Source organism: Pipra filicauda, unplaced genomic scaffold (assembly GCF_003945595.2).
Source record: "Pipra filicauda isolate LSUMZ 115617 unplaced genomic scaffold, ASM394559v2 scaffold160_size1671714_pilon, whole genome shotgun sequence".
NCBI classification, from domain to species: Eukaryota; Metazoa; Chordata; class Aves; order Passeriformes; family Pipridae; genus Pipra; species Pipra filicauda.
Genome location: NW_024104107.1, coordinates 87,003 through 98,921, shown reverse-complemented (window position 1 = coordinate 98,921; position 11,919 = coordinate 87,003). Strand labels below are relative to the sequence as shown.

Genomic DNA, 11,919 nt, shown 5'->3' with positions numbered 1-11,919 from the left:
TACATTGCTCTGAAAGCTGGTAGGGAAAGGACATGCAATTTAAAATTATGCTTGGTTGTCAGTCTTCTTTGGAGCTTATAGAGGTAGCATTTCAAGAACAGAGAGAGTTTCAAATCACTGACTTATTTGTCTAAATTCTGACTATAATACACACGTTAGCAATGGTTTACGTCTACTATGGTCCAAATTTATGCCTCGTAAAATTTAACTAACGTCAGTAGATGTACAGTAGTAACGTGTATAACTCAATGGCTTTTCTCCTGAGAATACTCTCGTACAGTTTTATGAACATTAGTTGGTGTATTGATTAATACTTGTTGATCAGTGGTTATACTGATAACTTAGATATCTATTGACTGATTTGGGTAGTACTGACAGAGCTGACAGGCAGGAGAAAAGGTAAGTAGTTGTGGCAGCTCTCTCTTCCAAAGACAGTCTTTGGCTCCCCAGAAATGGCACAACTTTAGACAAAGCAATTTAAAGATCAATCTAGTTGAACTGATGCAATCTGCTAATGCATGTACATTTAAATTAGCTAAATTGACACAGGCAACATTACAATCGATTTGAGTGTGCCTACATTAGGCTTAGCCTTAGTTCAAGATAGATCTAAGTTAAAATAAGATCAATTGTATTTAAAATCCAGCAGGTCTTCAGTGTGAACAAGGCATGCCCCCCACCTTGAATTGGCAGCGCTCTAACAAACTCGAGGAAGACTATTTTAGTTTTTTAATTTTTTCTCCTCACTAAGTTTGTTTGGTCTATTAAAGTACAATGATGTGGTCAGCTGTGTGATCCAAGAGATCCTTTGAGAACAAAACTCTAAAAATAAGGTTCAAAAATCTTCATCCAGACCTTTAGCTTGGTGGTCTGAGTTTCAAATGCAATGACCGCTCCCTGGGTGACCTCAGTAGGATTGGGGGTGCTCAGCACTTGTAAAAGACCCAAATAACTCTCAAACCAGATCACTTATTTAGGTGCTTAGCTTTGCATTTAAGAGGCTATTCTTAGTTCTGCTTTTGGAAGTTTTTCATGCAGGATTTATTCAATTTTCTGTTTTCTCCAATGCAATTGCTTTACATATGACCACCCTTCCATTTACAACAATAATTTTAGCAAGTCTTAAAAAAAGGATACTAAATATATTCTGCAAATTTTATTTCTTTTGACATTTGATACACAGGGAAGCTAAACAATACACAGTTTAGCAAACTGTATATTTTTGTTCATTCATTCTCGGCTGCAGTCATCACTTGGCTGACAACCATCTGTGTCAACCTGCTTTTTCCTTCCCATTTTGCTCAGCTGAAATAAAAATAAATTGACAGAAACAACTTCTGCAGGAAAAGTGCAAAAAAGTTAATAGAATGGTCAGCACATCTCAGCATCTGCAAGCATGTTTTTTTCTACGTTAAGTTTTATTAGTATGCAACATTAAAATGCTATTTATTTCAAATCAAAGAAGGAAAAGCAAGCACAGCTTGTTTGCCTACAAAGGAAAAAGCTATTTCCAGCCCTAGTGGCCCAGCAAAACACATCTTGACTGTTGAGCAGCACAAGGTGAGGGCTGTGGAGGCTGCCACAGCCAGTGTCCCCTGGCAGTGAGGAAAGTGCTTGGAGAACCAGATCAGCTTAAGAAATATCTCATTTCCTTTCTGCATAGTCTGCCCTCTCAGACCATGCTCTTCTCTGTGTTCCCCAGGCTCCTCTTAGCCTACTCTCAGCTTCTGCTTAAGGCTCCCTTATAGGTTATCTGTGAAGTCAGGGATTGGAGAAAAGGGACAAAAGAGAGGCACTAGAAGTGTTGCCTTGAGGCTTGAAATCAAGCCAGACTTGTTGGAATGTGGATTTGGTTTCAGAGGTGTTTTCTGAAGACAACTGAAAGATGTTTTTGTGACTTGGAGAATCATATGTTATCCAGCAACCCTTATAATTTGGTTCTAAGCTGACTGTTTCTACTACGAATATTTTTTAAACCTTGTAGTTATTATTATAGCCTGTACCTGTGAATCTCTTCCCTTCAAGCCAGATAGAGATACCACGGAAATAATATTGTGTAGCAGTGTTAGCAGAGACTGTGTCAGAAGGTGTTTGCATAAAAAAAACAGAGCAAAAGTTGCACAGGATTATGACTTTTGATTTGCCCAAATTCTGTGAGCTAGAATTGTAAATTTAATACATCTTCCCTCCCCCCCCCATAAGTGTACACATTAATATGTAGGCTGAAGTTCTGGTTCTACTTAATTCAGTGGGAATTTTGCCAGTGATCTCAGAGAATCAGAATTTGATGTATTCCCATCCATCCATGCTGCAATCCATGCATCCATGCTACATCATCTATCTAAATTATTCTTGCCAGTCTATCAGAGCCACGTCAAACCCCTATCAAACCTCTCAGCATTGATTAGTCACTGATTCACAGTCCGCAGCAATGCTTTTTCTCTTTTCTTCATAAACAAGCATTGGCCACAGCAATTACATTAGTCTAAATCAGGTATGTTCAACACCAATTCAGAAACATGTTTAGGCTTTATTATAGTGATATAACCAGAACTAAGTTTAGAAATTTGTATGATACAAATGCATAGGGTTATAGCAGATTATAAAAAGTGCTAAAAATTGTTCTTTTAGCCTTAGAAAATTTCATCCTATTGAAGATATGAAAACTGTGGTCTGAGGACACTCTACTACAGACTAACTAGTCCATCTCAGTGTCTTTTCACCAGTTTTGCTTAAAGTTTAGTCTTGTTGCTAAGAGCAACCCTGAGAAGTTTCAACAGAATTTAAGCCATGAACAATAAAAGAAATCTGTGTACTTGAGTGCAGACTTTTCTAATGCAGCTACCATTAAGCTAATAAGACCTGGCATATCTAATCAAGCTATAATTCACAGAGGTCAAATGGCAGATGCATGGGAGCTCGCAGCCAAGTCCAATATTTTGTCAAAAGATAGAATAACCATCCAAGTCTGTGGCAGGTTTTATGGGGCAAGGCTCAGGCCCAGTATAAACATAATTAAGAAGTGAAAGTAAAAAAATGTAGAATGAAGCCACTAAGCAGAAGCTTTCAATGTCTCTGCAAAAATCTGTAAAATAATGCTTTAACTTTATATGTTTAAGAGTTTAATCCATTGAGTCAAACTACAATTTTGCTGGCAATCCCCTACAAATTTTGATATTTTTTGTACTCTTTGTGTTCACACTACTCATACCATTTAAAAAAACCCACCAAAGTCTGAGAGGCAATAATGATAAATACCTCTTCACAAATGATGAGTGACTGAGAAGATTTACATGGAACCATAGGTGCCACCACTGCCTCACCTTATAATTCATTGGGTCAAATCACAGTAGGAACTGTAGTCACTCTGCAGCTGTTATTGATATTCTTACTGGTTTTTATGTCTGGATGTGGATTTAATGCAGAAGAAAAAATGGGGCAGTTCAGTTGCCATTGACATTACTGGGCAAAAGACTTGGATACATGGCTGTCTGCAGAGCCCTGCTCCATCCCATGAACTTCAGGACTGGTTAAGGGCCTCAGTTCCAGTCTGATTCTTCAGCACTGGTCACTGCATTAAGCAAGCAGCTGCAAAAATGGGGTGACCGTGTTGGGTAAATGTGTAAACTACCGTGCTAAGGGTAAGGGATATAATACAGCTACTTCTAAAATCTACAAAAAGCCAAAAATCAAAAAATCTATAGGCACCAGTGCCCCCTTTTAGAGGTTTGACAAGACCTCAATCTTGTCTAGCCTCTGCCACTTATAATTAACACCATACTGGTAAGATTACTAATACTTGCAACACTAATCATACAACAAGCTATTATGGGGATCTAACACAATATACAACTAATGAATAGCTGTTTTATCCAGGTTCAGATTTGGTAACCGTGAAATAAGTTTATAGAAGGTATCTCTGTAAACCTAATGAGACATCCTCAGGAGTTGCCCAATGTAGAACTTAAACTTGTTGCCAAATTTCAGCCGAATTCATAGTGCAAATCTAGCACTCACTTTCATGAAGAATATTGGGTGCATTTTACTAAAGCCAAATCTAAATTTTGCTTCTAAACCCAATTCATAGTTACTGGTGGTATTAAACAATACACATAGAAAAATAGTTTAAACATAATTTTGACATCTAACTGTGTAACAGTCTCTGTTGTTTCACTTGTCTCAGGAACAGAGGTTTTTTCCTTCTCGGTAGTGAATTCAGGGTCTTTGCTAACAATTTCTGACCACGATGGAGATGGTCAGCTGAGTTTGAAACAGTTCCTTATGTTTGGTTTGCAGGGGTTTCAGTCCCGCTGTTTGGCATAGGCTCAGTTCCTGGGCTGGAACAGATGAACAGGAGTGTCCAGTCCTATAGGTCTAGATGATACGATGAATCTCTGCAGTTCCTGCAAAGTAGAGTTTAAACCATTAAACAATTTTGCAGATTAACCTGCGAATAGGGATCATGTTGTTTTCTGCCTTGGATTGTATGTGGATCTCTAATATGGCCATAGGCAAGGCCTGAACACACATCATAGATGTTTCTTGACAAACCCTGTTTATTTGTGTTTTGTGAGTCGATGAAGTGCGACTCTCTGTCTGATGACAATCTCAAAGGAACCCCAAATGTTGGAATTCTTGCATTTTGACTGTGTGAGAGAAACTCAAGCTTTTATCACATAAACTGATTAACAGCCAGTCACAGATCTATACGCCAGTTAGGAGCTTACCAGCAGCAGGCTGCGTCTGCATGCAGCACCAAACAGCACTCTGGCAGTGCCAGTAGCTCATCACAGAGAGTTTGCACTCTCTGGACAGATTCCAGGTCTTATCAGGGGACAGACCATCTTGCCACAGCCTGCCCCAGACTGCAGTCGATCATCTTTACCTCATGAAGTGGTAGTGCAGCTACCTCTTGCCTCCATGGATAAAAGCATGCTCATGTATATGTGAACATTAACAAGACAGTTGTATTATAATAAAGCTAGAAAGCAATCTAAGCAAACCATTGATTTAAGCAATTTAAACAAGTTGTCCCAACAACCATGTTACCAGTTTGCCTCAAAGGTTGCAGGCAAGATGCAAGTCAGGTCTTAGGGTCCCGTGGGAGGGTCCACAGAACTGGTGCTGTTGCAGTGCTGCAAAATAATAAGCAAGCAAGCTGCAAAATAATAAAGAAGAGTGATAGAAACAAGCTTCTTTGCTGAGGAGTAACAGAAATGAGCCAGTACTATTCTCAGTTTTGACTATGGAGTGGGATTGCAAAAAGATGATGTTATTTAGGAACGAGTCCAACACACATAAACAAATTGTCACAAGCAACAGACACTTCGACTAAAAGACTTGGTTGTGCTTTCACCCAGGAGGTCTAAACCAAAGGTCTTCAGCAATCAAATATAGAACTGGTGTTTAGTCTGTTAGTGCAATTTCAAGAGTCAACTGACTAATGAATGTCAATATACAATTATGTGGGATGCCAACAGTCTACAGCTCAACTTCTGCTATTCACCTTTTTACTGTACTCATAAATGAATGCAGAAAATAAGCTACCTATGAATATTAAAGAAATCCATAATACAAGTGGCAAATTTTAGAACATCAAGGAAATTTTGTGTTAGATTTTCTTTCATCATTGAAGTGTTTCCTTGCACACCAGTGTTATTCAGCACAGTAAATATGTATATATATCCTTCATATACTTAACTTCAAACTCTATTACCTGTGTTATGTTCTTGCACTAAAAATAGCCCTATTGCTTCATGACAAGCCTCTAAGAACTTGCATACCATGATTGCTGTGAGGGAAATCCCTGCTGTGGTATTTTGTGTTCAGCACATCTGGTTCACGTTTTTCTGGCATTCTGAAAAGATAACATCATAAGGGAGCTGAAAATGCACGTGGCAGTGAAAATGCATTAAGATGGCATTTACATAATTATTTCAAGAGTATTCTCGGAAGCAAAACTGCAGAAAGGAAAGCAGGTCAAATGTTTAAAATATTGGAAGGGTAAAAAGGTCAGAACAGTTCTGTGCAGGTGGACTGTAATCCAGCACAACATTTAAAACACATGCTGAGGAGGAAGCCACTTGCTGCTGAAAGCTTCAAAGAGCAGCTCCAAAGCACATCACTTCACCTCACTCCCATACAGCTTTTTGCCATAAAATAATTATGGAAATATCTCAAGGGAAAAATCTTTCATGTATTTCTTCTGCTTTTCCTTTCTCCTGGATTTTCTCATAAAATGATATTATGATGTACCAACATAAATGATTTAGGAGGAAGTGTTTGGGTTTTTTTCCTGAAAATACGTCTTTGAAAAAAAAGAAGTTTATCCATCAAAACTTGCTTATTGTCTGTCTTTGATAATTTGGTTTCTTAAATGTTTATTGCTCACCAATTCTTTGATTAGGTAGCTATGCTTTCTGCTTAAAATACCTAAAGAGCTGTATAGGGGATCTTCTAGTCATTAATGTTAATTTTAAAATACCTTTTAAAAAAAAAAGTTAATATTTTTGCCTGAATTTCAGGGAATAAATATGATTGCAAGGCAGATGTAAACCTTTTGGCTATATCATACCAATTGGGGAGTGGACAACATAAATGTCTCTTAATAAACAATGAAGGAGGACAATTTATAATGGCAATAAAATTAACATTAACTAATTCAATATATACTTGAACATATGACTTTTGTCAACATCAGTGTAATATACTGAATTCCAAAAATCATTTTTCTTCAATTTGGTGTCATGAATTTAAACAAAATCTGGGATGAAAGACTGTTGTTCCTTTGCTGTTCAAGGGAAACAAGCAGTTAAGCTGATCTGTGGTTGTATGGGGAATGACATTTTGATAATAGGACACTCAGCAGTGCATAATAAACAGATACAGGTGTTGGAAATGGAAAGTGGACAATTTCAGAGTGAAAGCAAGACGTGCTGAGTGTTGTTCATGCAGTACTGCTGAAGACATGGCCAGGAGTGGTGGAGCTTTCCAGGCTGGAGTCTTGTGCTAGCCCAAAAAAGCCAAGATTTTTCCAAGCGTAACTGAAAGCTGTCCCAGAGCATGAGCAAAGGCTTCCTAACAGCCAAATGATAAGGATCTGCAGTGACTCTGCCTTTCATTTCAAGAGTATAATTAGAGATACTCTTGCAAAAAAGGTAGGTTCAACTGATGGTTGTTGCCTCATAAGTGGTTTATCCATATTGCAAATATGTTTTTAGGAAAATGAAAGCTGTGGATACAGATAATCTAAATCTGGAACATTACAAACATACGATAAGGTATTTGTTTGTTTGTTTCATGTAGACAGTGGTTCTAAACCTCTAACTTAAACTTCAATGAGGATGTGTTAGGTTCATCTAAGTTGATATGGTTTAAAAATGCACTAAGTAAGTTGGAAGAATTTTTACAATCTCCATGTATTTTGAAATAAGGAAAAATAGCAAGAGCCAATATTAACACAAATTTTTTTCTCTCTGCATACTGCTTGCTGCAGATGCTACCTGACTGTTCAGATAACTTCTGGGACATCTGTCAGATACCCTTTCACGAATACATTTAGTCTCCTTTTATTTTTTTGGCATGGAAATGAAAGTACATGATCCTGCAATAGTTATATAACAACATTATTTTTTATCTGATTATTTAGTGCTCTCTAGTAACAGTACATTCTTTCAGTATGCTGGATGGTGCAATCTGATTTCCCTGGGTTTCCACTTAGAGGCCGTTACTGCTTGCAGTGATGAGTCACCAAATGCATACAGTGGAGTTATTTGCTCAACAGGAATCCAGGGTATTTCTCTAGCTTTTATGGAATTATTCTTTAGTTAAACCTTATTAATGTCTTTTAAATTACAGTACAGGTACCACATAATTTCAAACACATCTCATGTATGCTGTCCCTTCTAGACATTACATAATATAAACAGTTTTGATTTGGAATACCGAGTTTGCAACTGGTTTAGTTTTTTGTTTGTTTGCTTGTTTGTTTGTTGAGGGTTTTTTGGTGCCCTTTTTTTTTGCACCTTTTTTTTTTTTTAAGGTTACATACGTTAAAATTTCCATTGTAATTAATCTAAGAAGATAATTAGGGGCATTGCACTTTCTTCTGCACCAGAAGGTGCCTGCAAAATTTTTATGCCACTGTCTGTATTTTTGCACCTAATTCTGCTCTCCCTTTTCAAGCATCATCTCTCCAGCAATAAACACAAATGTGACAGCAAACACTGTATGGGTGGGTCATTTGGAGTTTATTATCTGCTACTTCTTGACTGATAGATTTTTAGGTAATTTAACTGGATGATAAATGGGAAATAGTGAGGGAGCTCTGAGAAGAAAATATCTCCTGTCAATGGTAAAAGTGCGGGGGACACGTTGCAAGGGAACTCTGTGCAGATGTGAGATATAAAGTAATGCTTAAGAGGGAATAAAGGGCTAAGAAAGAGGTGATGTGGTGCACATGCACCTAATGAGGAGAGATCAAGGATGACGGCTTAGGCAACATGAAGGGAGCCAGAGGGTAGATGAGGACAGGACTGGCTGGAGGGAGCTTTTGGCAGGCTTTGGGCTGCCATACTGACCCCTTGCACCTTTGACCCAGCTCTCTAGCCAGCTCTTCCTGAAAACAGGGAGAACAAAGTCTGAGTGCTTCCTAGGACAATGTTATAAGGCCATAGACGATAAGGAGAGTTCTCAACTATGTTAAAGTATAGCTCTAAATTTGCGGTAATGAGACTGGTCCCTTGTCTCCCATCCTCAGGAACTTCCACGCAATTATTTTTGCTAGGTTCACTTCTTCACTGTTCATGGCACATTGCCCAACTCAGAGGTGCATCAAAAACAAAGCATCTGATACAACATAAATGCTTAATATTGAACAGCATCCAGCATACCTCAAAGAACTAGATTGAACATCAAGTCAATAGCTTTTAGTTTAACGTACCATGCAAATCAACTTAGGAGAAAAATATTAAAGAAAGGTTGAAGCAGTTCCATTACCTCACCTCCTTTGCTCTTCAAGAAAAAAATTGTTCTTTGAGAGACCTTTGTTCTTTGAGGAACTTCTGAATCTTGGATTTTTCCAAACAAGGAAATCATCATACAAGTGTTAAGAGAGTTCAGAGAATTACCAGTAAACTCTTTTCAGGCAATTTATGCACAAGAACACAACCTCGATGATTAAGACCTGTCAAATCTACAAGTGACTGAAAATCGTAATAAGAAGCCTTACACAAATAAATATAGGATTTGATACCAATGACATAGATCATAATTATTAGCTTCCATTATAGGATCTAAGTGGTTCCTAAGTGTGTTTGATGTGTATTTTGTTGTGCAAGTGCAACTTGAAGTCACTGGGGCCTTTTGTAGCTTCAGGTGACTCTGAAAGAGTGGAAGTATTCAGTCATAGAATCATAGAATCATAGGATCATAGAATCACAGAATCACAGAATCAGCTGGGTTTGAAGGGGCCTCTGAGATCATCAAGTCCAACCCTTGGTCCACTGCTGCAGTGGTTATTAGACCATGGCACTGTCACATCCAGCCTCATCCTAAAAATCTCCACAGATGGAGAATCCACCACTTCCCTGGGCAGCCCATTCCAATGACTCATTACCCTCTCTGTAAAGAATTTCTTCCTCTTCTCTGGACCTGCTCTAACACCTCAATATCCTTCCTGAACTGAGGGGCCCAGAACTGGACACAGGACTCGAGGTGTGACCTCACCAGTGCTGAGTACAGGGGAAGAATCACTTCTCTGGACCTGCTGGCCACATTGTTCCTGATCCAGGCCAGGATCCCATTGGCCTTCTTGGCCACCTGGGCACATTGCTGGCTCATGTTCAGCTTCCTTTCAATCCAAATTCCCAGGTCCTTTCTGTCTGGCTGATGGTGGAGCACAGCTCTGTCACATCCACAGTCATGACTTCTTCAGGAGTTGTTATGAAGTACCCTCCAGCTGGAGAAGTGACCCACATGGCAGGTAAAATGTTTTGCTTACAATAAAAAGGGATGAGATACTGACAATAACAATAACATGATATGAAAAAATTAATTACAGTACTTTCTGTTTACTGACTCTTTTTTTATTTTCTGTGTCCTGTCCCAAAATCATACCTCTTTGGAAATATTACAAAATTCAGGCTTATGATGGCAGGTTGCTAAGGTAACAGTTTGCTATTTCATTGAAGAACTGTCTCCCCAATCTCATTATTCTTAATGCATATGTATTTATGAAAGTTTTCTGCAGATTTGCTCTGGAAAAGTATATGAACTTAGTAAATTTGAAAAGACATAAAGAAAAGGAGTATTATTTTTCTAGATACATTAAGAACAAGTATGAACATTTGTCAGTTAGAGAAATTTGGGGGAAAGAAAAAGGGAACACTAAAAATAATACAGTCTCTATACTTCTGTAGCTTGCCAGGATGATACAGTATTTCCAATTGAACTGGGAAAGGTATTCAGGCCTCCTCCTTCCATGACAAAGTGAAAATAATGTTTATAGTAATTTATCTATGGTCAGCTATTGCTCTTATTTTGTCATGACTGGAAGGAAATTGTCCTGGATGTTTTATGCTTTTTTTTTGGCTTTGTTTATTTCAGATCCCTGCAAAGTAGAAAAATATTCCCTTCTTTCAATATCTAATCAACTTTCAGAATAATTCATACTAGCAAATTCTGATGCTGAACCTACTAGCTTATTTCAAAGACCTGAAATATATACTGAAAAGAAAAATAATCACATGATTAAATAATTGTTCATCAATGTCTTCAGCATAACCCTTGTCCCACACTGTAACCATCCTTGTGTTTCTAGCATTCTTGGAAAGGACTACTGTTTGAAGTATATATGCACTGAGCTGCATTAAAGAGCTGTAGGAAATGTGAAGTGGAAGTTCAGAAGTCAAAGAGATCTGATTACTACCAGTCCCCAAGAAAGATGCCTTGAGAGAAAGTCTGTGTTCTTCCTACAAACATCAGAATTGTAATTGCTTTCATTTCCTCTGCTCAGTAGGTAGCATTTGATCTCTGATAAAACCTCTACTTATTATTTACCATGCTGGTAAATCCAAATTGCTTGGACTTAATTCTATATATATTTGGTATCTTTACATACTTGAGTGGAAAGTCTATAAGGGGATATTTATAATCTGTAAGCAGCACCTAATTAGCAACTAAAGTTCTTGTCAAGATAATCACCAGGAGGCTATCGAACTGTTATGATATTCTTTAGAAATATAAATAAATCAGAGAAAATAGCTACAAACAAAAGCACCTATGTTGTGCTTTGTCAGTATTATTTGGGCACTAAACATAATCATGTTTATTTTTAAGACAAAGACTGGGGATAAAACCAAAACCAAACAGAAGCAGGATAAAAGGCACACTGGGTATGTTACACCAAGTCAGCGCTCTGTTAAGTCTGACATCTTGACCCCAACAGGAGAGGAGCTAGTGGAAATGTTATATGAATAATTTAAGGGATCTATTATTCATAAGAAAGATTTTCTGGAAGTACTTCTGTATGAAACATTGCCCAAAAGAAGATAGAATTGGTGAATTTAGAGGTATGGCTAGGGAAGTTCAGATGAAGATGCAAAGGTACAGTGGGAGAGAGGGAGTTACATACAGGAAACTCGAGATTTTCAGTCCCCCTTGCCTAACTCAGAGCTCCCTGATGAAGAATACTATGCCTCAGTGAGTGTGACTGGATGAAATGGAGGGAGAAGTTGACTGCAAGAGGAAAAAGGAAGCTGAGGAGCAGTGTACTCCATGAGGAAACAAGAAGGAAGGAAAGAGTGACGAGGGAGAAACAAAATAAAGCTATTCCCATCCATTGCAAGCACTGATGAAGGAGGCAGGAGGGAGACTTCCCAGGGGTGGTGAGGCAGAACAGCAGGTTGTGTCTGTAGGCAG

The 11,919-nt window shown here is 38.2% G+C and overlaps 1 long non-coding RNA gene across 1 annotated transcript; it reads right to left on the bottom strand.

Moving 5' to 3' along the window:
* Positions 1-1,122: 1,122 nt before the first annotated feature.
* LOC113995352 lies at positions 1,123-9,638 on the bottom strand. Its single transcript, XR_003543369.2, has 2 exons — positions 5,050-9,638; positions 1,123-4,403 (listed from the first exon to the last, which is right to left on the bottom strand). It is a non-coding gene; the product is annotated as an uncharacterized LOC113995352 (long non-coding RNA).
* Between the last annotated feature and the right edge of the window lie 2,281 nt (positions 9,639-11,919).